This window comes from Crinia signifera, chromosome 1, assembly GCF_055691185.1.
Source record: "Crinia signifera chromosome 1, ASM5569118v1, whole genome shotgun sequence".
NCBI lineage: Eukaryota > Metazoa > Chordata > Amphibia > Anura > Myobatrachidae > Crinia > Crinia signifera.
The window spans coordinates 266,892,527-266,919,668 of NC_139217.1; the positions used below are offsets into that span (position 1 = coordinate 266,892,527).

The 27,142-nt window shown below is 44.1% G+C and overlaps 1 pseudogene; it reads right to left on the minus strand.

Moving 5' to 3' along the window:
* Positions 1-4,181: 4,181 nt before the first annotated feature.
* The window catches only part of LOC146071761 (thimet oligopeptidase-like), a 28,447-nt pseudogene continuing 5,486 nt past the window's right edge, over positions 4,182-27,142 (minus strand).

Genomic DNA, 27,142 nt, shown 5'->3' on the forward strand with positions numbered 1-27,142 from the left:
ATGTAACCGGAGCAAAGAGTGTTAAATTTGGGTGGGGTGTGCTGAAACTGAAATCAAAATTGCAGTGTAAAAATAATGCAGCCAGTATTTACCCTGCACAGAAACAAAATAACTCAACCAAATCTAACTCTCTCTATACAGGTTACATCTGCTCCTCCTGCAGTGCACATGGTTTTGCCCATTTTCCAAACAAATTTGTACTGAGCTCAGATCTGAATAAGGCCCAAAGTCTCCTAGCGAGGTGATACCGGTCGGCCTGAGGCACTGATAAAATGTTTTTTAATCTACTAAAGGTAAAGGAGTCCCGCGCTACCTTTTACCTATACATGTGATGTATACTATTCGTACTTTCCTGTTCTTTTATTGAAATAAATATTTTTACTATTTTTGGGGAATACTTTTAGTTTGTAATTATTTTATGTGTTTTTTCCCAACTTTGAGACTTTTGTTGGTACAAATACATTTTTAAACCATAACATAAGTATTACAACTCCATTTTTTGGGGATGTCTTATGTGATACGTCAACATTTGGGAGAATATTTGGAGTTGAACCATTATACACAAAGAAACCCAAATAGGAGTTACCAGGTACCAAGCAATCCGCTTCTGTTACTTATAAAGCACAGATGGCTTATAAAGATGGCAGTTACAGTTGTTGTCTCTCTCCATTCAAAGGCTTAATACAACTCCCCTCAAGTTATGTAAAAATTATTATCCGATGTACAGAAGAGAATCATTCACTGACCCGTGATCCTGTGCTTGTCGTTTGAGTAGTTGTTTAGGCTGATCCATATTGGAATAGTCTATACTGATCCAAATAATGCTTGCAGTTACTCTGGAGTCTGCACGCGAAATGCTGGATTTTGCTATATCTTTTAGTTCTGTTTGGTACGTTGCCTAGCAACAATTCAGAAAGCTCCATGACATCACAATGACATCAAAATAGTGTGGCCAGCTGCTCAGGTGAACAAATAACCCCCTTTATAGCTACTTATTGCCACACATAGTATTTTCCATTATTATTTTGGAGGGATATGGTCACACATCCCAGATTTTGCCATGTTCCGTTTAGTACTGGGGCCCCCCAGCTATCTTAATGACCTGGCATGACATTAATAACCATGATCTTAGATATAACGTTTTCAACATGACCTCTCCCAAACTAACATATGAGGTACCGCTTTTGAGTTTCTTGGTACTTAAGAGAGGAGAGTTGTTAAATAAAATCCTTAAATTCCTTGAAGTATTCGCACCTGAATGAGGGCCCATGTACTGCCCTGACTCAGCTGTCCCAACTGTCACCTCATAATCTCTGATACACTGTAACACATAACTGTTACATGGAAATGCAGAGTTCTATGTAACACAGGGTCCAACATCGTGATTAAACAATTCTCATAACCATAGATCACCATTAACATTTACCCCAAGCAGAAATAAGGGATGCTGCATACTTGTAAATGTTACAGAAAACACAGGGAGTGATTCAGAGGTAGTCACAGTGACGAAATGTGTGCAGTTGGCCAATGTTCTGTGTCCAAGTTTATCGCACATGCAACCCGGAGGCATGCCGAGACAAAGAATTGGATGCAGGGACTAAAGGTGGTCATACACACGCAGATTTATCTTCAGATCTGTTTGGTTGGAACAAAAACATGGTTATGGATGAGAGCAAATTACAGTTGACCATTTGCTTGGAAATGCTGGAAAACTGACAAACTGTCACTCATCCATAACCATGTTTTTGTTCCAACCAGCCAGATCTGAAGATAAATCTTACTAGTGTATGGGCACCTTAAGACTTGTAGTGGGTGTTATTGTAACGTAAATGCTAAACATTTATGCAGTGACAGCTAGGAATTTGCAGGGAAGATTCTTGTCAATATTCTATGTACGAGTTATTAAACTTGTAAAGGGAAAGTGTTGGACATCCTGATCTGAGCTCCTACTATGTTGACTTTGACCCTAAATCTGTCCCAGATGGTCGGCTTTCAGTGGAGTTGAGAAGAGGGTAACACTGATTTTACAATTGACATTTGCATTCATATTATAACATTACAGGGAAGATATAATGCTGGCTGAACACAGCCATTTTTTAAAGGCCAATCACTTACAAGGCAAAACCATGCTTGTAAGCGATTGCCTCTTTAAAAAAACCTTCGACAGGTACCCTGGACAGCTGCCGAACTCAGGTGGCATTGAATCCCACCCCTCTACTTAGTTTTGGAGGCAGTGTCTAACTTATATCACACCTAAGGAGCAGGGGCACCAACCAAGGGTACACAAATGTTAGACACTTTGCCAGGGGGAAATGTAATACACGTCAATAAAAAGGTCTACATTTCTAAAACAGCTGGTAAAGTGTTAGCATTAACCACACCTGGCACTGCACGGCGGTATTGGGTTTGTGTACAGTAGTCAATTCCATTCTCCTGCTATACTTATGTATTAAACCTTGGAGAGAGAGCCAGAGTGGAGAGAGATAAAAGTACCAAGCAATCCGCTACTGTTATTTATAAAGCACAGCCTGTGAGATCGCAGTTACAGTTGGTGTCTCTCCATTTGATATCTTTCATAGGCTTAATACATCTCCCCTCAAGTTGTGTAAAAAGATCTTTTAAACACTGAAAAGCAAATAATGGGTGTTCTCCGATTTACAGAAGAGAATCATTTACTGACCGGTGTTCCTGTGCTTGTCGATTGAGTAACTTAGGCTGATCCATATTGGAATAGTCTACGCTGATAGAATAGTCTACGCTGATAGAATAGTCTATGCTGATAGAATAGTCTACGCTGACAAAATAATGCTTGCAGTTCCTCTGGAGTCTGCACGCTAAATGCTGGATTGTGCTATTTCTTTTAGTTCTGTTTGGTGCGTTGCCTAGCAACCATTCAAAAAGGTCTGACATCACAGTGAGATCATAATAGTATGGCCAGCTGCTCAGGTGAACAAATTACCCCCTTTATAGCTACTTATTGCCACACATAGTATTTCCCATTATTATTATTTTGGAGGGACATGGCCAAACATCCCAGATTTTGCCATGCCCATGTAAATACTAGGGCCCCACAGCTATCTTAATGGCCCTGGGTGACATTAATAACCATGATCTTAGATAGAACGTTTTCACCATGACGTCTCGAAAAATAAAATATGAAGTACTGTTAGTAGGGTTACCACCTCATCCCATTAATTCCGGACACATATTAATTACACAGGTTCTGTGGCTGGCTGACTTCAAGACACCATTTCACCTGGTTTTAAACTGCCACAGAACCTGTGTAATTAATATGTGTCCGGAATTAAAGGAATGATGTGGTAACCCTGTTAGTGATTTCCTTGGTACTTAACATTAGCCATATGCACTTTCATTTGGAGGGTACAGGTTTGATCCAACATTACTCTCTTAAACCCGCTGACTTCAACTACCCGTATATCTTTGGAGGGTACTGTATGTGATTTCTAGGTCAACATTCGCAATGTCACCATGTTGCTTGTCAATATTATAAACATGTTAACCTTATGTGGGTGTACATATTGAACATAGGAGTGTTAACTTTGTGTTGAGAATAGGGTAGAATAGCAGTGTTGACATGCATTGCGTCAACATATCAATATCCCGTATGTTGACAATGTATACCACAATGCTCTGGAACACTGGTGCACCCAGATAACATACAAGAACATATAAACACAGATCTGGCCCTGGTCACAATCAAACCCATAAAGCCAGGACTGGGAAGCTGCGGTGCTAACCACTGTGCCAAGAGAGATCCAGATTTGCTACTTAGCTATTGAGCAAAAACGCCTGGCAATATAATTGCAAAAATATAAATCTGCACCTAATGTCTCTGCATAACAGAAACACATTAAATGAACGTGTAGGTCATATATTCGATATCTATCTAGCTAAAAGGCTAACCACTCATCACCGCCATGAGGCGTAGTACTACCAGTGACCACAAGAGGCCACTCAACATAACAAAATGACTCCTTTGTGTGCTAAAAGATGTCATAACAGAAAGCGAAAGCAATTTTTGCAGGAACGGTGATCCATTCAAAGGGAGATTTGAAGACAGAGACTGGAGGTAAAAGCAGATAGGGAATGGGGGTGGAGTTTGAGAGCTCAAAGTGACAGATTGCAGAAGCATTAATACAAAATACAAAAGAAAAATTAGGTAGTATATTGGTCTTGGATATTTTATTTATTTAGGAAGAGATCTTGATTATTACATTCTCTCAGTTATGAGAAATTAAAATGGTCTGTGTAGTTTCAGACAACCCCAGTGATAACTGTGAGCATTACATGAAGGGTTTCCAAATATCTACATATTTTTTAATAGTGTTCATATGACTTATACAAATTATCAAAATTCTTTTATTTTGAACCTTAAAATACTGATGGCAGAATAATTAATTTACAGCAACTTTGAGGTTTTGTTGTGTATGAAACCGGTTACAAATGACAGTTCATGTGCCCAAGGCATTCGGTCTGGTGGATAGCCAATACTCTGGTTTATTAACAGGCTGAAGGCACAGAGCAGGTCAGGTTGGTGAGTCCTTTGCTCTGAAGGAATGCTTCCTGTTTTGGGTCACGACCCAGGAAGTTACGCAGCATATCACTGGCGTCCAAAGATCCTCCAGGTTTCAGGATACAATTTCTGTAATCTAAGCCCACCTGAAGGGAAATGAGAAAAATAAATAAAATAAAATATGTATACTGCCCTAAGCAAGTAATGTCACAAACCATGCTGCCTATCATTAATCACTTAAAATATTGCTACTGCCTGAGGCTGTTGTTTCCAAACTGTGCCGTGGCACCCTAGGGTGCCTCAGGCCCTTGCAGGGGAGCCTCGGGTTGGTGGTCCAGGATCATTGCAAATTATTTACAATCATTGTGATTGGCAGCTGCCAGCAATGGTTTTGCCTATCATATACTGAAACAGAAGTGAGTCCTGCCCCAAACCACCCAAGGATGACCTATAAACACAATTTAAAATGAATATTTTTTTTTACATTTCTCAGTAAGAATTTTTATCCTAGGGTGACCGTGAAAATAATTCTGATACTCTAAGGTGCAGTGATTCAAAAAAGGTTTAGGAACCACTGATCTGCAGTATAATTATATTGGGTTTCAATTGTACTGGTAAATATAATAAATCAACTTTACTGGATTGAGACTACTATTCTTACCTTTTGGTTCATGACCCCTTCCTGTTTGAAGCGGGTGTAAAACATGTCCATAGAATAAACCTCACTCCACAAATACCCATAATACTGGGCATCATATCCGCCAGCAAGATGTCCAAAAGTCGCAGGCATATTTGTTCCTGGAACAACAGAATGGTAGTTGGCAAGACAGGTAGAAATGACGATATCACATACATTTTGCCACACAGATTGTACCATGAGACAGATGTATTAAGCTTGATGAAGAGATAAGGTGGAGATAAAGTGAAAGGAGATAATGCACCAGCCAATCAGCTATGTTTGTACAATGACTGTTGGGGGTTGATTGGCTGGTGCGTGATCTCCTTCCACTTTATCTCTGCTTTATCAGGCTAAATACATCTGCCTCCATGTATGATATGGGTATAACCAAGTGCTGGCATATTTCTTTCCTGTTTCATGAGATATATATAATCTTATACTTGCACAAATCCAAGTGAGTAAGTTGGTTCCGTGGGTACAAATGACATGGGCCTCTTAAGGGGTGACTCTCCCACTGCCACAGCTATGTGCCCAGTGCACGTTTAACGGCGCACCATTGATATGTACAAAATGAGGGGAGCATAGCCACACAACACACTTAGTGGTAGCACCATCCCAACAACTGAATTCTAAAGTCTTATTGCCTCAACATATATGCATTACTCTGCATCTGTAATTATATTAATACTGGTTTAAAGGCAGACCTATCACATCAGTGACTACTCTAAAAGGTGCCCAATACACTGATCCGATTTGGGCCAATTTCACCCGATCCCAATAGATCAGGCCAAGAAATCGTCCCAAATCAAATGTGTTTGACCGGATACACGGTCCTGTGTGCATCGGGTTGGACCCTACAGATTGAATCAGCTGCAGGTTAATCTGTCGTATCGGACCCATCAGCGGCACATTGCGGGTGCTTATTAGCACCCGCGATTTGTTGGTCTGATCCGTAGGTGCGTGCCAGCGGTGAAGCAATGCTGGCACACACTTATGTGCAGGGGCGGGCAGCGGTAGGGTCTGGGTTGCACTGGCGTGCAGCGTCGCTGCAGTGCACAGTGTCCGGGAAGCGCTGAGCGGATCTGCAGTAGCGGTTGATTGGCTCAGAGTGCTCTCTCTCTCAACCTATCAGAGTCGAGGTTGCTGCAGGTCAGCTCCGCGCTTCCCGGACACTGCAAACTGCCCGCTCCGCCGCTGCATGCCGGTCACCCACACCCCCCCAGGCGATCAGCGCAGACCCGCACCTCCGCTACACCACAGGGTTTGTTTGTTTTTTTGAACTCTTCTGCCCCCACAGCTCCCCAAGAGTTTAACATTGGATAAATCACATGTGATTTATCCCATGTAAAAAAATGGCACATCAAGTGCCAAATAGTTAGGTAGCTCTCCTGGGGAACTGCTGGGGGAGCTGAAGGGAAATTGGTCCGACTTGTCCTCAGGTCAAGTTGGACTAGTGTATGTGGGCCTTTAGAGCGTAGATACGGATAATAAATATCAGTTTTTCGAAATACAGACATCAGTCAGGCTGCCTATACTATTATGATACATGAGACTGTCTTATTCTAAGTAGAAAAAAAGATGGTTTAATCATATCCAGTAAAGAGATGATGGTTAGTGGTTAGATGGGGCTGTTGCCTTAGAGCGGTTTTATCCTCTCATCGGGTGTTGCAGGGACTCCAAGAATGTCTCCGCACAATTTTTTGTATTCATCTACAGGGTCTAAATCTTTCTGTGTGTGTATGACTTGGTCGATTTTGGCCAGAACTATCTGCCGAAGATTCAAAAGACCTGCAAAACAAAACATCAACATAACATCAACATAACATATATTATCAGTATAAGTGATTACATTTCCATCAATAAACAAAAAATATATGAAAAAAAAACTCTACCCAATACTATATTATCAAAGCGGACCATAAAGTTCTTAATATTGGCAGCAGATTACTAAAGCTTATATAACGAGGACTGTAGTGGTGCTGCCCATAGCAGATTCTAGAATGCAACTAATCTGATAAGTTGTTCTGGACCACACCAACATTTTGGTGTTTATTATGGCAACTTTATTCTTCACTTACAAAGGAATTCTCTTGCAACTTCACAGAATTAAGGGGCTGATTCAGTATCACTCGTAGCAAACAGAATTCGGCCCCAGTCCCGATGTTGGGTTTGTGCATGCAAATTTCTGTGCATGTGCAAACCCAGGCACGGAACGGCTTCGGCAAGTTACGCACTAGCCGGGCCATTCGTTGCGAGGAGGGAGGGATGGGCGCGGAAACGGGGCTAGAGCAGGGGGACTCCCAGAATTTTAGAAGAATTCCCCTAGGAACGCAGGTGGGTCAATGCCTGCTGGGGGCAGGCGGCTGACGTCTCACATGACCTCAGCAGTTGTAACTGACTTAGTCCCCTAGCACGTTACCAAGGGGATCTGGTGGCAGAGGGGAACGGGGCGGTTGGATGAGTGGAGTTAAGGCGCTTAGCAAGCGGGACTGAATTATGCCCTAAGTGTAGATTCCTAACCTACCTGCAAAGGAGAAAATGTCTGTTGCATGTATATTAAGAGCAACTCAAGCAACATCATAAAAAACAGGTACACATATAAATTGTCCTCAGTATGAAATGACGGGCTAACAAAATAGAATCAATTTTAAAGCAGAACAATTTCCTGTCTGAAATGTCCAACTTTTGTATTGAAGCAGCTTTAGGGGTGAATTGAATTACATGCAGCAATGTACAAAGCTGGGAAAAGGGTGGTAGTCTCAGGCTTTTATATCCAAGACTATTCAATTCCAGCTTTTCTTTGTGCAGTAGAATACCCGCTAACACACATTTACCTACAGATCTGAAAGGAGATCCCAGAACGAAGGGAGGACTACTTCACTGTACTTGAGCTCAGGGAATTTGTTTGGGTCCGAATTAGTCTCCCATCTCCGATGTTCATGTAAAAACCCTGGGAGTGACTTCGGTGAGTTTCACACTGGGAAGGGAGGGCTAGGCAGGGAAATGCCTAGCCCTCCCTGGGCGTTCTCCTACGAACACACCTACTCATGGTGGGCGGTTGACGGCACATGACATTAGCGCCCGCCCCAAGATCAGGGGATAACAGCCAGAATAAAAAAGTCAGACTACACTGACTTATTACCGGAGAGGAGGAAAATCATTCGATGGTGTGCGAGCATTGAATTTCTCCCCCGTTCAGCCGCATGTGTAACACTGTACACAAGTTGGCACTAATGAGTCTGTTTCGACAAAAACTAGGGAGGCCTACGCACTTGAATATTATGGGCGAGCAGCGGCTCATTAACAAAGAAAAGTACAGCATGGTGTAAAGAGCACACAAACTGGAAAGTGGGACACTGCTGGCTAATGCTATGAGTATAGCATTGAGGTGGTGGCATTATGCTGTGGGGCTCTATCAGCTGGTGTGGTACAGATCCACTAGTTCTAATGCATGGTCACATTAGCAATGATAATTATAGATAGGTTCTCAATAACACTATTCTCTCCACATTGTGGCAGTTCTACTGAAACGATGAATGTTTTTTTACCAGAAAGACAATGTCATGCTGCTAAGGTGACACTGCATTGTTATATAGAAAATACGGTACTTGTGTATTATCACAGCGCCCGATTTTACTACGAAGACAAACATAGTAAAATCGCATGCCATTATGGTATGGCATGCGATGCAATTTTAAACAGTTATAATGGCATTTAATGTATTATACCATTAAATGACATATAGGGGGAAATTTGTAAAAAAATAGGTGTATTTGTATCCAGAAATACACTTATTTTTGACATTTACTATCCCGAAAATACGGCAATTCATATTCGTATTGATAGCACATCAATACGACTATGAATTGCCGTATTTTCGGGATAGTAAATGTCAAAAATAAGTGTATTTCTGGATACAAATACACCTATTTTTTTTACAAATTCCTTTAGTAAATTTCCCCATAATGTTATTTATTCACACACACACCCCCCCCCCCCCCCGTATACAATAATGGCATGCAATGCGATTTTTTATCGCACCCCATGCCATACAATAATGGCATGCGATGCGATTTTTTATCGCACCCTATTTTTATAATGGATTCACTGACACAGAGCAGTGAATACATTATATAGGAAAATCGCATCGCATGCCATACAATAATGGCATGCGATGCGATTTCACTACCGTGAATAGCCCACTACGCAAATGCCGTAGTGGGCGCCATGATAATACACAAGTACCGAAAATCCAATAATGCGGATAGACTGGGTCTTCAAGCTATGGCCCTCCAGATGTTGTGAAACTACATGTTCCAACATGCATTGCCACATTTTTTCCTATAAGAGCATGCTAAAACTGTCAGGGCATGCTGGGACATGTAGTTCTACAACATCTGGAGGGCCACAGGTTGAAGACCTGTGGTCTAGATCTTAACCCCACTGAGAACCTTTTTAAAGAACTGGAGTGACAGGTGCGTTCTAGGCCGGCTTGCCCTTCTTCCATGTCAAAGGTGGTCACTGTACTTAGGGCAGAAACCATACCACCTCCTGATGTCCAGGACCTTGTGGACAGTTTGCCTACAAGGGTCATCATCTTCTGAGGAAACCGTCAGAACTAACAGACAGAGAAACGTGTCAAGACTCTATCTTTACCATTCTGACTCCCACTATCCATTTACTGCCCAGTTTCCAACCAGCCAGACTGAATTACTCCACCGCTCATCTGATCTATCCAAAGCGTCATACTAAAGATAAAGAGGTGCTCCTTCCATCGCAGATACCTGGGCGTCATTACCATCTTGCTCCTGTGTCAGCTCCCAGCGCCGCCTCTCTCCATCTCGGGGCTACGCTGGTAGTGAGCAGACCGGACATTACCCGCCTTAAGACTGCCTGCTCCCGGAGAGGTACAGCACCGTACATCTGTGTCAGCTCCCAGCGCCGGCTCCCCCAACATCGGGGCTACGCTGGTTGTCAGCAGACCAGCTACAAACCTGCTTCAGGAGTGCCTGCTCCCGGTACCGGCTCCCAGTCCATCGGAGCAACACCGGTGGTAGCGGACACGCAGCTATCTGATCTCTGCCGCCCTCATCATCAAAACATCAGCCGGTAATATATACTCATATAAACATTGCTTCCTAAATAAACCGGTTTACCACAATATCCTTAATTCAAAGTGATATCTACTTTACCAATTCCTATTTGGGAACTTTTCATATGGTTGGCAACTATAACCAATGGGCCTTAAGTGGTGCTAGTCGGAATTCTAATTTATTTTAAATGTGTATATGTATGTATTTTATAATTTTGTATTTTAATGTGTATTTACTGTATTAAAAATAACTATTAAGTAAAAAGTAATAACAAAGATCAACACATTGCGCTCTCTTCATTTTTGTTATATTTTGCGTCGCCAGAAAGACTCATTAGTCTTTTTTGGGAGCAGCACCTAAGCTGTGGATTGGAGTTATACCTCTATATAGATTCAACCCATTTTGTATATATATACCAAAACTGCGCTTGATTTACCCATCTGGGCAATCTTTTCTGCCTACAAGGGTGTCTGCCGTAACCAATGCACCTGGCAGACCTACAAAGCACTGACATCAATAACATCTAACTGATCTATTTGCTGTCAGTGTCCGATTACTTTTGTCGACATCAGTGGCGTAACTATATAATTTGCGCCCCCCCGCCAAACTTTTTCGGCGCCCCCCCCCCCCCCCATCATACTTTTTCGGCGTTTATGCATTTATGAAGGAATACTATTAGCGTGTGAAAATAGTATGTAAATACTGAGAGACAGATTTTGGGGCAGAAGAAAGTGGTCAAGAAAAAAAAATTAAGAAAAAAAATATAATAATAATAATAAAATTATAATAATAATAATGATAAGTGAGCTCATAATAAACAAAACACTGATCAGATAAACCAATACTGTAGGCTAATAATGTAAATACATCATACCTGTGTTTGCAAGACGAGATTTTATGAGCTTCTCCACCGTATCCTCCGGAATGGGCCTGCCAGTTTTATAATGTTTTGACATTCGCTGCAAAGATTCTCTCTCCCATACCCAATTTTCCAACATCTGTGAAGGAGCTTCAACAAAGTCTCTCTCCACCTGCGTTCCACTGAACATTGCAAAGTCTGCCTGTGGAACATATATGATTTTAAAGCTACAGTAAACACGATGGGCCAAATGTAATAGGGTGAGAGTTTCAGAAAGTGAGAGATTTTGGGAGAGTGTTCCCCTTTTTTTTAAAACAGCAATCAATTACACTGCAAACCCAGGTTGATTTTGCCATGTAGTTGATTGCTGCTTTAAAAAACATGGGAAAACTCTCCAAAAATCTCTCACTTTCTGAAACTCTCACCCTATTATATTTGGCCCAAAGTGTATACATTTACATTTCACAATATGTACCTGGTGACACCTACCTCCGCACAGAGCTGATGCATTACATGACCAAATTCATGAAAATACGTCTCCACTTCATCATGCTGCAGAAGGGATGGGGCATCCTGAGTGGGTTTAGTGAAGTTGGCAACCATGGCAGCCACAGATATCTGTCTGGCACCATCAGGTAGTAGACACCCAGGCTGTAACCCAAAGCAAGCTGCATGGGAATATTTTCCTTCCCTAAGGATGAGATCAAAAGGCAAAAAAAAAATAAGTCAGCGACTGGCCTATCAGTATTCCATCACGGGCAGTTTCACATGCCTTTTAGTACATTTTCGCCCTTTTTTGGGGGGTAAATCGGCATGGGCAAAAATGTCCGCAAGTTCATCAAAACCAGATGAATTTGCAGCAATTTTGTGGATTTACAAGGGATGCAACACCTGACTGAACACCCCCGTTAGTCTCTTTATTCTAAGACATGTCCAACAAAAAAACAGTGGATCACAAAAATATGAATTTTTTTTTTTTTATGGCTTACCGAGGAAATAAGTCAAGGTAGAACTTTCCAACCAGCTGTCCTGTCCTTGCATCTCTTACAGAGAACATAGACACATCCTCATGCCACACTGGAGCACCTTTCTCTAGCTCAAATGTCAGGCCCAGCAGCTCCTGGTAAATATCTAGCAGCCCGGCGGTCACTACTTCCATAGGAAAATATTCCTTGAGAATGTTCTGGTCCACACTGTACGTGGTTTCCTCCACTTGGTTCATGTAGTACCTCATGTCCCACGCATTAATCTGCCCATCAAAATCAAGTCCCCTCTTCTCACATTACTTTTTTTTTAGTTCTAAAATGACTGCTCTCTCCTTCTCACCAAGGGGCTTCAGCTTTTGGGATAATTCATCTGATAAAACACAGATTTAAAACAATTTTCAAAATATAGTTTAAATCACAAACACCTAGTGATAATTAATCTCAAAGAATATCCATATGTGATACTCTTAAATGCTTGGTGCAATAGGAACCTCAGTGTGTTTACTTCAATATATCTCCTGCAGACAGAATAGTGGAAGAACCGGCACTCCAGGTATAAAGATCAAATGTAATTTTATTAAGGCATGAGAGATATGTACACAAGGCCCAACAGCCGTTTCAACTGTACACAAGGGCCGCTTAGGAAGACTGCTGTGTGTAGTTGAAACGGCTGTTGGGCCATGTATGTACATTTCTCTCATGCCTTAATAAAATTACGCTGGATCTTTATACCTGGAGTGCCGTTCTTCCACTATTCTGTCTACAGGAGGGTGAGTGTAAATATTTATCTTTTATGAACTGTGCAACACAAATATAAGCATTTACTACAGGAGGAAACTGTGCGGTCTTCAATTTATTAAGAAAAACACACACTTGCCTAAGAAACTTTTCACGGTCTTGCTGTTCTTCGCCATGTTCATCTCCAAGACAAAATCAGCATGCGTTTCAAATCCAAGCAAGAGAGTCTTTTCTTCCCTAAGTTTCACAAGTTCCCGTAAGATATGGTCATTGTCCTAAAACAGACCGCATCAAAATTAGAAAGGTTATGTTGGTGGATTTTAGACTACAGCAGTGGTTCCCACACTGTGTTGCCGTGGCACTATGGGGTGTCGCGAGACACTTCCAGGGGTGCCTCAGGTTGGTGGTCCAGGACCAATTAAAAAAATTGATGGGGTTTACAGTGATGGCCAAATCAAGTGTTAGTGGCTGCCAATCTTAAAACATGTGAATAATCAGAAGCACACATGTACGCCAGCACATAACTTAACCTAAAAATGACAAAAAAAGGCACCATTTGCTTAATTTAATCTCTTATTTCAAATTCATCAATAAAATATTTTATTGCTAGGGGAGCCATGATAAAATCTGATATGCTAGGGTGCCGTGATTCAAAAAGTTTGGGAACCACTGGACTAAAGTCTAAGCAACAAGTATGATCTCAAACCTCTTTGCAGCGGGAGTTGAAAGCTAACTCTAGCTTCTGCCTTGTCTCAGGAACAGAACACTTCTTCATGAGTGGGAAGTAGTGGGGATACTTTAAAGTGACCTTTAGCTCTCCTGATTCTGTTTTCTCCAGGGAGTTTAGGAAGTCATCTGGAAGGCCCACTGCAACCCAAATCACAACAATTAATGTTTAAGTAATGCTGTGTACACACGGTGAGATTTGACATTAGATTTTGACTATATAGTCAAAATCGCATGCAGATCGCACAGGTTTTTTAGCTTGCGCTGTCCCGTGATAGCCCAAATCGAAACCCAGATAGACAGGGCAGCAATGACTATATAGTGCAAATCTAATGCAGATTGTATGGATTGTATGGAAAAAGTACAGAGATAGCAAAGATTGCATAGCACTCGAATCAAGTCGAATAGCAAGGGGATCTCACCGCGTGTGTACACCATAAGGTCTAGACGTGTAAAACAACGTAGTACATTACAGTACAATTGGCTGAGATAAATTCAGCAATGATAATTTCTACAGGAATTACTGCAGCTTTTGTTTTGTGATTTTAGAGCATGCGCAAACTCTGGGAAATCCTTTGGAAGTTTTCATCTTTAAAAAAAGAAAAAAAAAACTGAAATCAGCCATTGTAAAGAGTTATACTAGCACTAAATATTTTTTCTATGGAATAGTAATAGACATCAATATAGTTACACCAAATAGGTCCTCATTTTACGGTACAAGAGGTTACAATTTGTTTTTTTTTATTATTATTTCCTGTGCAAGTTTGTTAGCCAACATTTTACAACAATCTTTTTTCCTATTGGATTGAGCAGCAATTGGGAGAACGCATAATTACGTTATTGAAAAATTTATTGCAAAAGCTGCATTAATTTTTACAGCCAAAGTTTCACAACTAATAGGATATGCGCCAATGTCTATTGCTGTATCTTGTACCTAGTGAAAGAGTTAAAAGAGACGGCATGATGTAATGGTATTACCAAAATCTGTGGGATGCAGGGTGATCATGGACATTTTATTTTAAAGAGGAAATCCTTTACAAGGTGATTACAATTTTAAAAACATTGGGTACTTGTGTATTAGATGGGCGCCGAATTAGTATAAGTACGCAGGCGTAGGCTAAGCTACGCTGTCAGCATAGTCCAACGGTTGCTTAGCGTAGTTAGTGTAGTGACTCCACGGCAGCCCTGCTCTGTCCCCGGCACCCATGCCAAGCCTAGTGAGCTCCTCTCACACAGCTCCAGTAACCGCCAGATCCCCTGCACTGACAGACGCCGGCAGAGAGGGGATCATGCGGGCGCCGGCGGAGAGGTGCTTCAGCTGTCTGAGACGCAGGTGCGTCTCAGTAACTAACGCTTCATGCATACAGGGGGTATGCGGGCACAAGTGCGTCCTATGAACAATAACGGAGGCATTTTCAAACCCCCACTATCCACGCCAGCCCGAAGAGTGGCGAGCGCAGTGAGCCCCGCGAGGGGACGCGTTACGCGTCCTCCCGACCAGTTCATACCCCCACTATCCACGGTGGCGTGGAGTTGATTTTAGAAAGTGTGGCGAGCACAGCGAGCCACCGAGTCCGAAGCGTGGCGAGCACAGAGAGCCCCGCGAGGGGGCGCGGAACACATGTGAAGTAATCCGCGTCCGCTCTCCACGCTTTGGGCTCGGAGGCTCGCCACACTTTATAAAATCAACTCCACGCCGACGTGGATAGTGGGGTTAACAACAGGTTGGGAGGACGCGTAACGCATCCGCTCGCCACGCTTCGGGCTGGTGTGGATAGTGGGGGTGTTTCAGGCACACATTCACACCTGCCATATCATACATCTGAGACAGTAATGACAACATGTGTTAACTGGATTTTTTTTAATAATAAAAGGAGAAAAGATCAGGTTCTGCAGCCATTACACTGTCACTTCACCTATGACAGGGACACTGACTGTCTGGCAGCGGCAACACTATACTAATTCTGACTGAGTACGCTATGCGGGAACACTACGCTGATTCTGACACGGACTACGCTAACTATGCTGGCCGCGTAAACACTACGCTGATTCTGAGAGCGCCGCTACGCTAACTACGTACCGCAGTGACGTGCGGTGAGGTTAGTGGTTGGTGAGGCACTGGCTTGGTGGAGCGAGCGACAACGGGGTCTGTGGGGAGCGTTGGGTCCGGGTTGCTTCTGCGCTGACAGGCAGGTGCAGGAGCTGCCTGTCTGCAGAGACCGGCAGAGCAGCTCCTGCTTGACAGCGCAGAAGCAACCCGGACGCAGTGCTTGCCACAGACCCCGCCGTTGCTCACTCCACCAAGGCACCACAGGGTCTGCCCATTTGTCTGCCCACATACCTCTTTTCCTTAAAAGAACACTTGTGGCCAAATGTACTAGCCAGAGTTCAGTGGCTGTGTGGGCTGTGTGGGATGCCGGCTGAAGTCTGAGGTTTTTTTTAAAAGGCAATCATGGTTTTTCCTTGTAAATGTCTGCCTCTTGAAAACAACCTCTGAGTTCAGCCGGCATCTCAAACAGCCACTGAACTCCGGCTAGTACATTTGGCCCATATACTTTAATTTAGTTAGAAACTTTCAATAAAAGCACACTTATTTTACAGAAACACACAGATACAGGCACACCTATCACTTTACACATACACACACCTCTATCACTTTACACAAACCTCTGTCACTGTACACAAAATCACACGTCTGTTATGCTGCTTTCCCACTGCCAAACCTGCTTTGACCCGTTTTTTTAAACGGTTCTTTAAACGGGTCAAAGCAGGTTAAACCCCTTTCCCACTGCATGTAGTAAACGGTATATTACTGGTTAATTACCGGTTTTGTACCTTTAACACTGAACCCCTTGTGAAAGCTACAAAACGGTAATTTTTGATTGAAAAAGCAGGTCTTTATTGTACATAAAGAATGCAAAAAACAGACGATAACAAATATCACACATATACCGTGTCGCAGCACAGCCAAAACACAGTACACATGCAGACAGTATAGTACATATTATAAAATACAGTACAAGATAGACTCACACTATAGACTATACTATGCACTATGCATTCTAACGGTAACATTTACACAACAGTATACAAGACTATGGGTGTGGAGGGTAGGGGGTGGGGGAGGAGGAATCACATGCCCGAAGCTTTATTGACCAGACAGACATATATAAGGGGAGGGCAATAAATAGAAATACATCAACAAAACAACAGACATTGTGAAGTGAGGGGGAAGGGGCCACGGTCCCAAAGTCTTATAAAACAGTCCAAACAAGGGGAAAGGACCAGAAGAAAAGGGGTTTAGTCCTCTTCTTCCTCAGGGCTATCCCGAATGGAATAGTCTCTGAGCAGGCTGTGAACCAGCCTGCGGCAGTCCTGAACGGACATTCTCTCCCTCCTCAATATGAGTCGATTTCTGGCAAACCACAAAGCGTCCTTAACACAGTTTATAAGGCGCCAGGCTTCCTGGGTCGCCCCATACGTGTGGGTGCCCGGGAATAGTCCATACAATACCGAAAGGTATGAAAGACAGTTCCTGGGCACGGAGTCCTTGAATTCAGTCTCTAGGGCATCCAACAACAACTGTGCGTAGGTGCAGTCCCAGAAGATGTGCATGGAGGTTTCTTCATGCACAAAGCACCAGGGACAATGTCTATACCTACACAAGTTTCGGGAGTGCATGAATGACCGGTGAGGTAAGCCCCCCTGAATGGCCATCCATGACAAGTCTTTGTGTCTATTTGTGAGCCTTTTGGAGGCCACATACTCCCAGACAAACTTGGCAGTTGCTGAAGGGAGCCCTGAAATCGGTTCCATGACGTCTTTTGCTCTGATGAGCTTGTGGACAGTTTTAGGTTTCCACAAGTCGGGTTTCAATCCCTCCAGTTGGTGCTCCCTCACAAACTTGGACACATCCAGGTAGAACCATGGAGTAGTCCAGTTGTAAGGGATGGAGCTGTCCCACTTGTCCCATTTAAGGGTCCTCCACATAGGTAGGAGGAAGAAGCGGGACATGGAGTTCCCCGCAGAGCCGGTACAATTGTCAATCAAAGTTCTGCGGATACAGTTACATGCAAAGAAGGCTCTCAGCCAGTAATATACCCCCCCTTCCCTGTGCCCACCCTCCCCTGATACTTACCTGCGTGGGGGATCCGGGCAGCGGGGTTCACGCACTTCTGGGGAGGCATCTGGTCCGGCATGGGCACAGTACTTGGGGTCCCTCAGGATGCTGGGCAGTGGGGACGCTCCGGGGACCATCCCACATGTACAAGGTGCTGTGGGTGCTGGTTGTGCAGCAGGGTCATTTCGCGGTCCATTCGGGGTCCATAAGGCGTTGGGGCAGTCCCTGCAGCTGATGGGAACTAATAGTTCCCACTATGCGCATGTCTACTGAGCGCCGTGCATATCAATGAGCCGCTAATTACATATGCGCATATGTAATTAGCGGCTCATTGATATGCACGGTACTCATTAGATATGCGCATATTAGTTCTATTAGTTCCCATCAGCTGCAGGGACTGCCCCGACGCCGTATGGACCCCGAATGGACCGCAAAATGACCCTGCTGCACCACCAGCACCGTGTACATGTGAGATGGTCCCCGGAGCGTCCCCACTGCCCAGCATCCTGAGGGACCCGAATTACAGTGTGCCCATGCCGGACTGACAGGGAGGGGTACTGTCAGTCAGGCTGACAGTACCCCTCCCCCGACACCACCTCCCGGCGCACTTACCGATCCTGGTGCTTTGGTAGGGCTGCTGTGCACTCCTGTTTCTTTATTGCAGGCGGGAGGAGCGGCTAACTGAGCAGCCAGCGCCGGGGATGTGTAAGTTGCTGCCGTGCGCTGATGCTGCCGACCCCGCCGGCGGGGAGACGGGGATGGGAGGGAGCAGCAGCCGCAGACAGGGCAGTGCCCTGCCTCTGCTATGGCACGGCTCCGCTTGGTGCAGGGGGATCCTTGCTGTGCCCACGGCCCCCCCCCCCCCCAAATGACAGGGTGGCCTGGACCCATAGCAAGTGCACCCCCTGCACCCTTTATCGTTACAAGCGGCACCTATAGAAGAGCCTCGGCGATAGTGAGGGACGTGCTTTCTGCCTGTATGAAAGCACGCCCCTGTCACTGAGGAGGTGCCACTGTCCCCAATCACATCTGCCGCAGTGACAGGGGCGTGCTTTCATGTAGGCAGAAAGCACATCCTTTTCACTGAGGCACCGCTATAGGTGCCGTATATGCACCTTTTTTTAATGGGCTTTTGCAGCCGGGTGCTCAGCCCCTCCCACTGCCCTCTCCCTGTCTCTAATACTATACTACAGACAGCTGGAGGCACCGCACTTGGTGCCTCCTAAACTAATAAAAATAAAGAAAAATGGAGTAAAAATGATTATTATAATAATAATACAAAGCATATACTTATTTTTTGTATTATTTTATTATATTAATCATTAATGACAGGGGAGGCACTGCCTCACCTGCCTCCCCTGACTGCACGTCCCTGACGTACCGGGCGCCTGGCTAATACACAAGTACCAAACACTGAAATAAGAAAGTAATTGAGGTCAGTTCACAATCCTGTAATACAACGCAACATTATCTCCTGCAAAGCAACATTATCTCCTGCATATGTCTCACAACAGGCATGATACAGGGGTGGACACCGTAACCCAGCTGATGCTTCTTTTTAAGCAGTGGCTGTGCTACAATATGCAACTCTGGGCACCGCTTCTGCAGTAGAATGACACCTACTGCATGGTTCTGTGATCTGCTGCTGCATCCGAAGATGCAAATTAGAATCATCTGCATGAACATAGGTCATCTGTTTTCAGTCAGGCTACTCAGGATGGCCAGAGTAGCTGCCAAAGGCCTCAGCACACCCAGAATACATGTCGACATGGCCTTGCTGGCTGGCACCATGGCAGTAGATAGTAACTATGTCATCTCACAGAACGAGATTTGTTCATGCGCAGATCTCATACCATGGGTGATGTACATAAAGAATCCTGTTTGCATACCTCTCTGAATTAGGCCCAGAATGTATATAAATGTGCTAGCTTGAAACCCTCTGCAAGAATAAAGACATGCTTTTATTGTCCAAGCACTCAAAACTCACTTAGCTCTTCTCTGGAGAAAGATAAAAATGTGGTCACTTCATTTAAATTCTTGTTGAAGTCAATGGACAGTGTGCTAATCTTTTTCTTGATGCTCTTAATTTTCTGAAATAAATAAACAATGATGATTTATGGCCAAACTGTGGCCTCCAGCTGTTGTGAAACTACACATCCCAGCATGCCTTGCCATAGTTTTAGCATTCCCTAATAGCAAAACTGTGGCAAGGCATGATGGGACTTGTCATTCACAACAGCTGGAGGATCATAGTTTGGTCATGCCTGGTTTAGTAGATACAAGTATGAGCAAGTAATAACACTCACCCTTCTGTAGACAGAATAGTGGAAGAACCGGTACTCCAGGTATAAAGATCCAACATCATTTTGTTAAGGCACGAGAGAAATGCACACACACGTCTTCCTCAAGGGCCTGCTGTGTGCAGTTAAAACTGCTGTTGGGCCATTTGTGTACATTTCGCTAATGCCTTAAGGTGCCCATACACGGTGCAATGATCGCACCCGTTATGGGCTGCATCGCAACACGTGCGTTTTGCATCGCACCATGTATGGGCACCTATAATAAAATTACGTTGGATCTTTATACCTGGAGTATCGGTGTGGGGATTCCATTGTGCCAGAATCAATCTCCTTTGTATAGTAATATTATTAAGCATCTTATCCAATAAATTTGAATACGTGCAGGGTATCTAATTTGTTCTGATGTCAAAGAGTCTACCTTCATATGAGATTCACATGACTCACGAGCCACTTCAAAACAAAAGAACGTGCAGGCTACTGTGGAACAAATCAGAGCTAATAGCTTTGTACCCTGAAGTTAAGCAGTCATGGGACAATACAAGTGATACAGGGTTAAGATAAATATCTCCATTAAATATATACACTGTATAGTGTGCCTCTGTTGTGTATTAGGAACGGATCTCATGAATAGTGTGATGCTTTGCAACATTGTATTCTTGGGCAGAAAGTTATTATTGCTATATGCGTGTACAATGTGCTACTAAAGTAGCTAACATGTAGACTTAATGGGTTGGGATCATTTGGTCTACAGCATGATGGTGGACAGTCATTAGGTCGATATGGGAAAAGGTCAACATGGGAAAAGGTCGAAAGGTCATTATTGTGACAATGTCTCGGTCAACAGTCAAAAGGTTAACATGGGGTTTTTCACTGTTTTAGGACCCGAATGTAGACACGGTCGACATGGACACCGTTTAAAGTGCATCGCTCGCTATGCTTCAGACACAGTGCCTCGGTATGCTCGGCACACTATTTTATTCTCCCACCACGACCTAGTGCAGTGGTTCCCAACCCTGGTCCTCAAGTACCCCCAACGTTTTCCAGGTCACCTGGCAGGTGCACTCATTATTCAGGCACATTTGAAAAGATCCACAGGTGGAGCTAATTATAGCACTTGTGATTCTGTGTGGAGACCTGCAAAACATGCACTTTTGGGGGTACTTGAGGACCAGGGTTGGGAACCACTGCCCTAGTGGCTAGTAGGGCATGAAATTACGTCTTTCGCCATATGTCGGCTCAAAAAACAGTGAAAAACCCCATGTCGACCTTTTCACTGTCGACCTAGACACTGTCAAACTAATGACCTATCGAACTAATGACCTTTGGACCTAGAACCATGTTGACCTTATGGTGTCGACCAGGGCTGGGCAACACCGGCCCTCCAAATGTTAGTGAACTACACATCCCAGGATGCTTTGCATTAGTTTTGCTACGTGGCCATGCTGAAACTGATGCAAGGCATGCTGGGATGTGTAGTTCATCAACATCTGGAGGGCCGGTGTTGCCCAGCCCTGCTGTAGACCAATGACCGCATCCCGACTTAGGCCCTTATTCTGGTTGGTGCGGTGGAGCCGCATATGCGGCTCCGACCGCACCAGACGAATCCCCGCCTACAAGACGGATCGGCACGGCCGTCCGTACACGGACGGCTGCCGATCCGCATGAAAATGGCGGGGCGTACGCCTCCACCATGTTGGGAGCTGCCCCCTGCATTCGATGGTCGATGACCATCGAAGGCAGGGCCGCACGCTCCCCCCGCTCACGCAAGCTTAGAGCACACGGACAATCGTCCGTGTGAAAGCTTGTATTGGGGCGGGCAGCTGACATCCGGCGATGTCAGCTTTCCGCCCCCATCACTGGCGTCATAGCCTCATTACCATGCATACGCCCCGCGTTTGCATGGGAACGCCCATGAAACGCGGGGCGTATACATAGGGAAATGAGGGCATGAAGCCCCTCACGCCCCTATACGCCCCCTTTGCGGCGTAGTAAATTTATGTGCGGCGAATTCGCCTGCACATGCGCAGATTGACCTCTGCGCATGTGCAGACGGAAAACATCGGCGGTACGGCCGCACGCGGGCCGTACCGCTCGAATCTGAATAAGGGCCTTAATGCGCTGGCTGTGCTTGCTCAGCTTAATGAAAGGATCAGTGCTGCGTTCATGTAGCATATTGGCACATTTAAATTGCTGACCTCTTAATTGCAGCACATTACCCAGTACCTAAGTGATCCAATCACGGGATTGCCTCATGTGTACACCAGGTTATCTGTGCATGATTATTCCATGGTAATACCAGAACAACGGATTGAATGCAATAAAACATAGAGGCCACTGACGGCCCTGTGCCCACACTTGCATCAATTGGACATAAATTATGCAGAGCGCAGAACCCAGTGTCTAGGTGATTTATCGCAAGACTGCCGAATGTGGACAGAAGGCAATTTATGTGTGTGACAACCCTTATGTGTATTGTGCATAACTCAGTACCAGGGTAGATCCCTCAGGCATTAATCACACAATCCTATAGCTACACATGTGTATTTGTGTTATATAAACTGCATATAACGCACAACCCAGAGTTCAGGTGATCCCACTACGAGATTGTCTCATGTGGACGCCAGATAACTCATATATGTGGCAACCAACATGTATATTATGCACTAAGCAGTGCCAGGGCAGATCCAATATCAGGATTACCGTGTGTGGACGCCTCTGATTATTGTATGCCCGAGTGGTTGTGTATTCAACACATAGTGGCTTAATAATACAAGAAAGCACACATACATGACAGCAACACATTGGTGAATTGCTATAAAACAACTGTAGGATTACCCGCTGTGGACAGAGGGATACAGACCCAGAGCACTCTGACGACACATCAGACAACTCTCTCAATAGACAGTGAGAATATTACTCACAAAAACACTTTAGGCAACTGATACAGTTACTAGCATCAATACCAAGTCTAAGCAGTAACTTAGATCACATTTAGCTACTCTATTCACAGAGTGATTTTTAATCTTTAATATTTCTTTTTCTCTTTATATCTATAAACTCTTTTTTTAATATTTTCGCTACTTATCTGAAAGGTCTCACATTACTGTTTACTGTATAATACAACACCAACACAGAATGATGACCTGCTAGCTAACCTAAGTTCAATAAAGAACTCTAAAAATACAAAAAACAAAAAAACGAGATTTAATAAAATATACACCTATTCATAGGTAGAACTTCTTTTTAAGTTTGTGGAACAGGAGTGCATCCCACCTAACTGATTCACTTTTTCTCTTCTATCGTTACTGTGACCTCTTAATTGCACACGTACTGCTGCTGTAATTTGTAGTTATAGGAAATATAGAGGTCAGATTGTCCTTTTAGTATAACAATGATCAACCCTTAATTTAAATCAGTGGAGTTGCATACCTGTTTTTTTACAGCATAAACAGAAAGAAAAAAAATCAGTTGGTGCGCCTGGCAGCCTATGGTGGATACACCAGAAGTGGTAACCCCACACCACTAACAATAAGGGGAAAAAAAGCAATATATGGTGTCCCAGGTTACACCCTACTAATGCGGGATACGGTCATTGGGTCACCACCAAGTAGGTCGACAAGCATTAGGTTGACACCACTAGGTCGACATGCAGATAGGTCGATATGTTTTTTTTTTTACTTTTTTTTAGCCGACAGGCAGTATTTCATGCCCTACCATCTACTATGGCGTGGTGGGAGAATAAAATAGTGTGCCGAGCGTAGCATGTGAGGGGACGTGGTTGTACGGCTCGGTGTCCATGTCGACACAACATGCGCCGACAGGTGTTATTTCATGCCCTACCATCCACTAGGACATAAGGGTAATTTTTTTGGTACTTGTTTCCTAGAACGGCCACAACGATTTAGATCGTTGTGGTCGTAAGATAAAAAATCGGATCGATCGCATCGCATGCGATTTGGTCGCATACGATGCGACCGATCCGATCGACCGATTTTTCACCCGATTTTTTTTTTTTTCACCTTATTATTTTCAATTGCCCCCCCAAATGTTACTAAGTGGGCTAGACCCCACGATAGACGTCAACCCGAAGCGTGGCGAGCGCAGCGAGCCCGCGAGGGGCGGCGGTGCGCGTCCTCCGACCTTTTCATTCCCCTACTATCCACTAGGGCGTGGAGTGAGAATAGAATAGTGTGGCGAGCGTAGCGAGCCACCGAGCCCGAAGCGTGGCGAGCGCAGCGAGCCCCGCGAGGGGACGCGTATAACTTCACAGGTATACGCGTCCCCTCGCGGGGCTCGCTGCGCTCGCCACGCTTCGGGCTCGGTGGCTCGCTGCGCTCGCCACACTATTCTATTCTCACTCCACGCCCTAGTGGATAGTAGGGGAATGAAAAGGTCGGAGGACGCGCACCGCCGCCCCTCGCGGGCTCGCTGCGCTCGCCACGCTTCGGGTTGACGTCTATCGTGGGGTCATGGCGGCCACCTAAAAAATGTGAAATGGGTCATATTGGCCCATTTCACCTTTTTTAACATTTTTCCCTATGTGAGATGGACTTAATCAAGCCCATCTCATCTTGTGCCATTATAATGGCACAAGACCGACCGATTTCAATGTTAAAAGATTTTTTAACATTGAAGTCTATGGAAAAATCGGGTCAATCGGTCGGTCGCATCGCGGCCGATTTTAATTGGTCGCGACCGACCGATTGACCCGATTTCTGTCAATCAAAGTGAAAAAATTGTAAAAAATCGGCCACATCGTGAGGATCGTGTCCCTTAATTAAGAGCCACGATCACTCACGATTGTGGCCGTTCTAGGAAACAAGTACCATTTTTTTTTTTAAAGTCGACTTTTTCACTGTTGACTTAATGACCATGTCGACCTTACCCATGTCGACAAAATGACCATGTCGACCTTACCCATGTCGACAAAATGACCATGTCGACCTTACCCCTGTCAACCTAACCTTGTGTCAACCTACAACCATGTCAACCTAAATGCATGTCTACCTGATGGTGTCGACCAAATGACTGTCTAACAACTTGCTGGTGACCAAGTAATCCACACCCATTAATGCTAGGGTCACATATGGGGATGCAGTCAAAATACAGACAAGGACAAAATCCCGACTTTTAAAATCCTGACATGGTCAAAATACCGACATATAGAATGTACAGGTGAAACAGTCAACATGACAGGTCGGCATTGGTTTTTTCACTGTTTTTTGACCCGACATGTGCCGACAGGCGGTATTTCCTGCCCTACCATCCACTAGGACGTGGTGGGAGAATAAAATAGTGTGCCGAGCTCAGCGAAGCACCGCGCCCGAGGCATAGTGAGCGATGCGAGGGGCTGATATTCACTTCCAACTGTGTCCATGTTGATATTCGGGTAAAAAAAACGGTGAAAAAACCCATGTCGACCTCGCGACCTGTCGACACAAAGTCATGTTGACTGTTTCACATGTGCATTCTATATGTTGGTATTTTGACCTTGTCGGGATTTTAAATGTCGGGATTTTGACCGTCGGGATTTCATACCGAATCCCACATATGAACATACACACAAAAGCCCTTAGAAGAGACTATACTGCATGGAAAAAAACAGATGAAAGGAGGGAAACAAGTATCACAGGCAGAGAGAATACATTAGGTAATATGATGATTAGTTTACAAGAGACTGAAAAAAAGGGCGGTGGTGCCCTTAGCAAACAACCAGCTTGAATTTTTTAAACTTTAATAGAGTGTAACTGGCCAGTGCTTATAAATGTCCCACACAGAACAGATATAAACCTTACCTCTTGTATCTCAGCAGAAAGGTTTAAGCCATTCCTTTGACCCCACTTAAGCAATCTTTCCAAGAGCCTCTTTGCCTCTGGTTTCATAGAATCGGGAGGAAGGACTTTCTGTAACAGTTCAAACGGGTTGGGATCATTTGGTCTATTGCATTATGGTAGAAAGTCATTAGGTCGAAACCATTAGGTCGACATGCTAAAAGGTCGACATGATTCTAGGTCGACATGGGAAAAGGTCGACATGATTCTAGGTCAAAATGTCATTAGTTCGACAGGTCATTAGTTCGACAAGGTCATTAGTTCGACATTGTCTATGTCGACATTCACAAGGTCGACATGGGGTTTTTCACTGTTTTTTTACCTGATTGTCAACACAGTTGACATGGACACAGTTTAAAGTGCACTGCATCCCCTCGCATCGCTCGCTGCGCTCGCAATGCGTCGGGCACGGTGCCTCGCTACGCTCGGCACACTATTTTATTCTCCCACCACGCCCTAGTGGATGGTAGGGCATGAAATACCACCTGTCGGCACATGTTGGCTCAAAAAACAGTGAAAAACTCCATGTCGACCTTGTGAATGTCGACATAGACAATGTCGAACTAATGACCTTGTCGAACTAATGACCTGTCGAACTAATGACCTTTCGAACTAGAATCATGTCGACCTTTTCCCATGTCGACCTAGAGTCATGTCGACCTTTTAGCATGTCGACCTAATGGATTCGACCTAATGACTGTCGACCATAATGCAGTAGACCAAATGACCGCATCCCGTTCAAACACACAACAGTCAATATAATATCCGACTTAGTGACTAATGACAAATGAACACCAACACAAGAAGATTTACACAGAGTTTATGAAGTCATTTATACAGCGCACACATTCTGAGTCATTCACATGTTTAGAGATTGGAATCTATATCACCTACCATATGTATACCCATGCATACCCAGGGAGAACGTACAATTCTTGGTTAGAATGAAACCCAAAACATCAATGCTGTGAGGCAGTATTGCTAGGCACTGTCGCACCCATGCTGCCCACACTATCTTTTATTTCATTCATTTTTAGATCCCTTGTAATTCATGTACATTGTTTACAATATAATGTTTAACCTACATTATATTCTCATGTGCCAGGAAAACAGATATCCACTTCTTATGGAAAAAGTTTGGATTGGAGGTTGTCTGCGCTAAAAAAGATTCGCTTATGTTTTTTATGAGAAAGAAGGGTATCACTTGACCCACCACAATACTAGGACAAATACAAATATCTCATTAGAAAAACAATAGCGCTTCAAAAAAATCTTT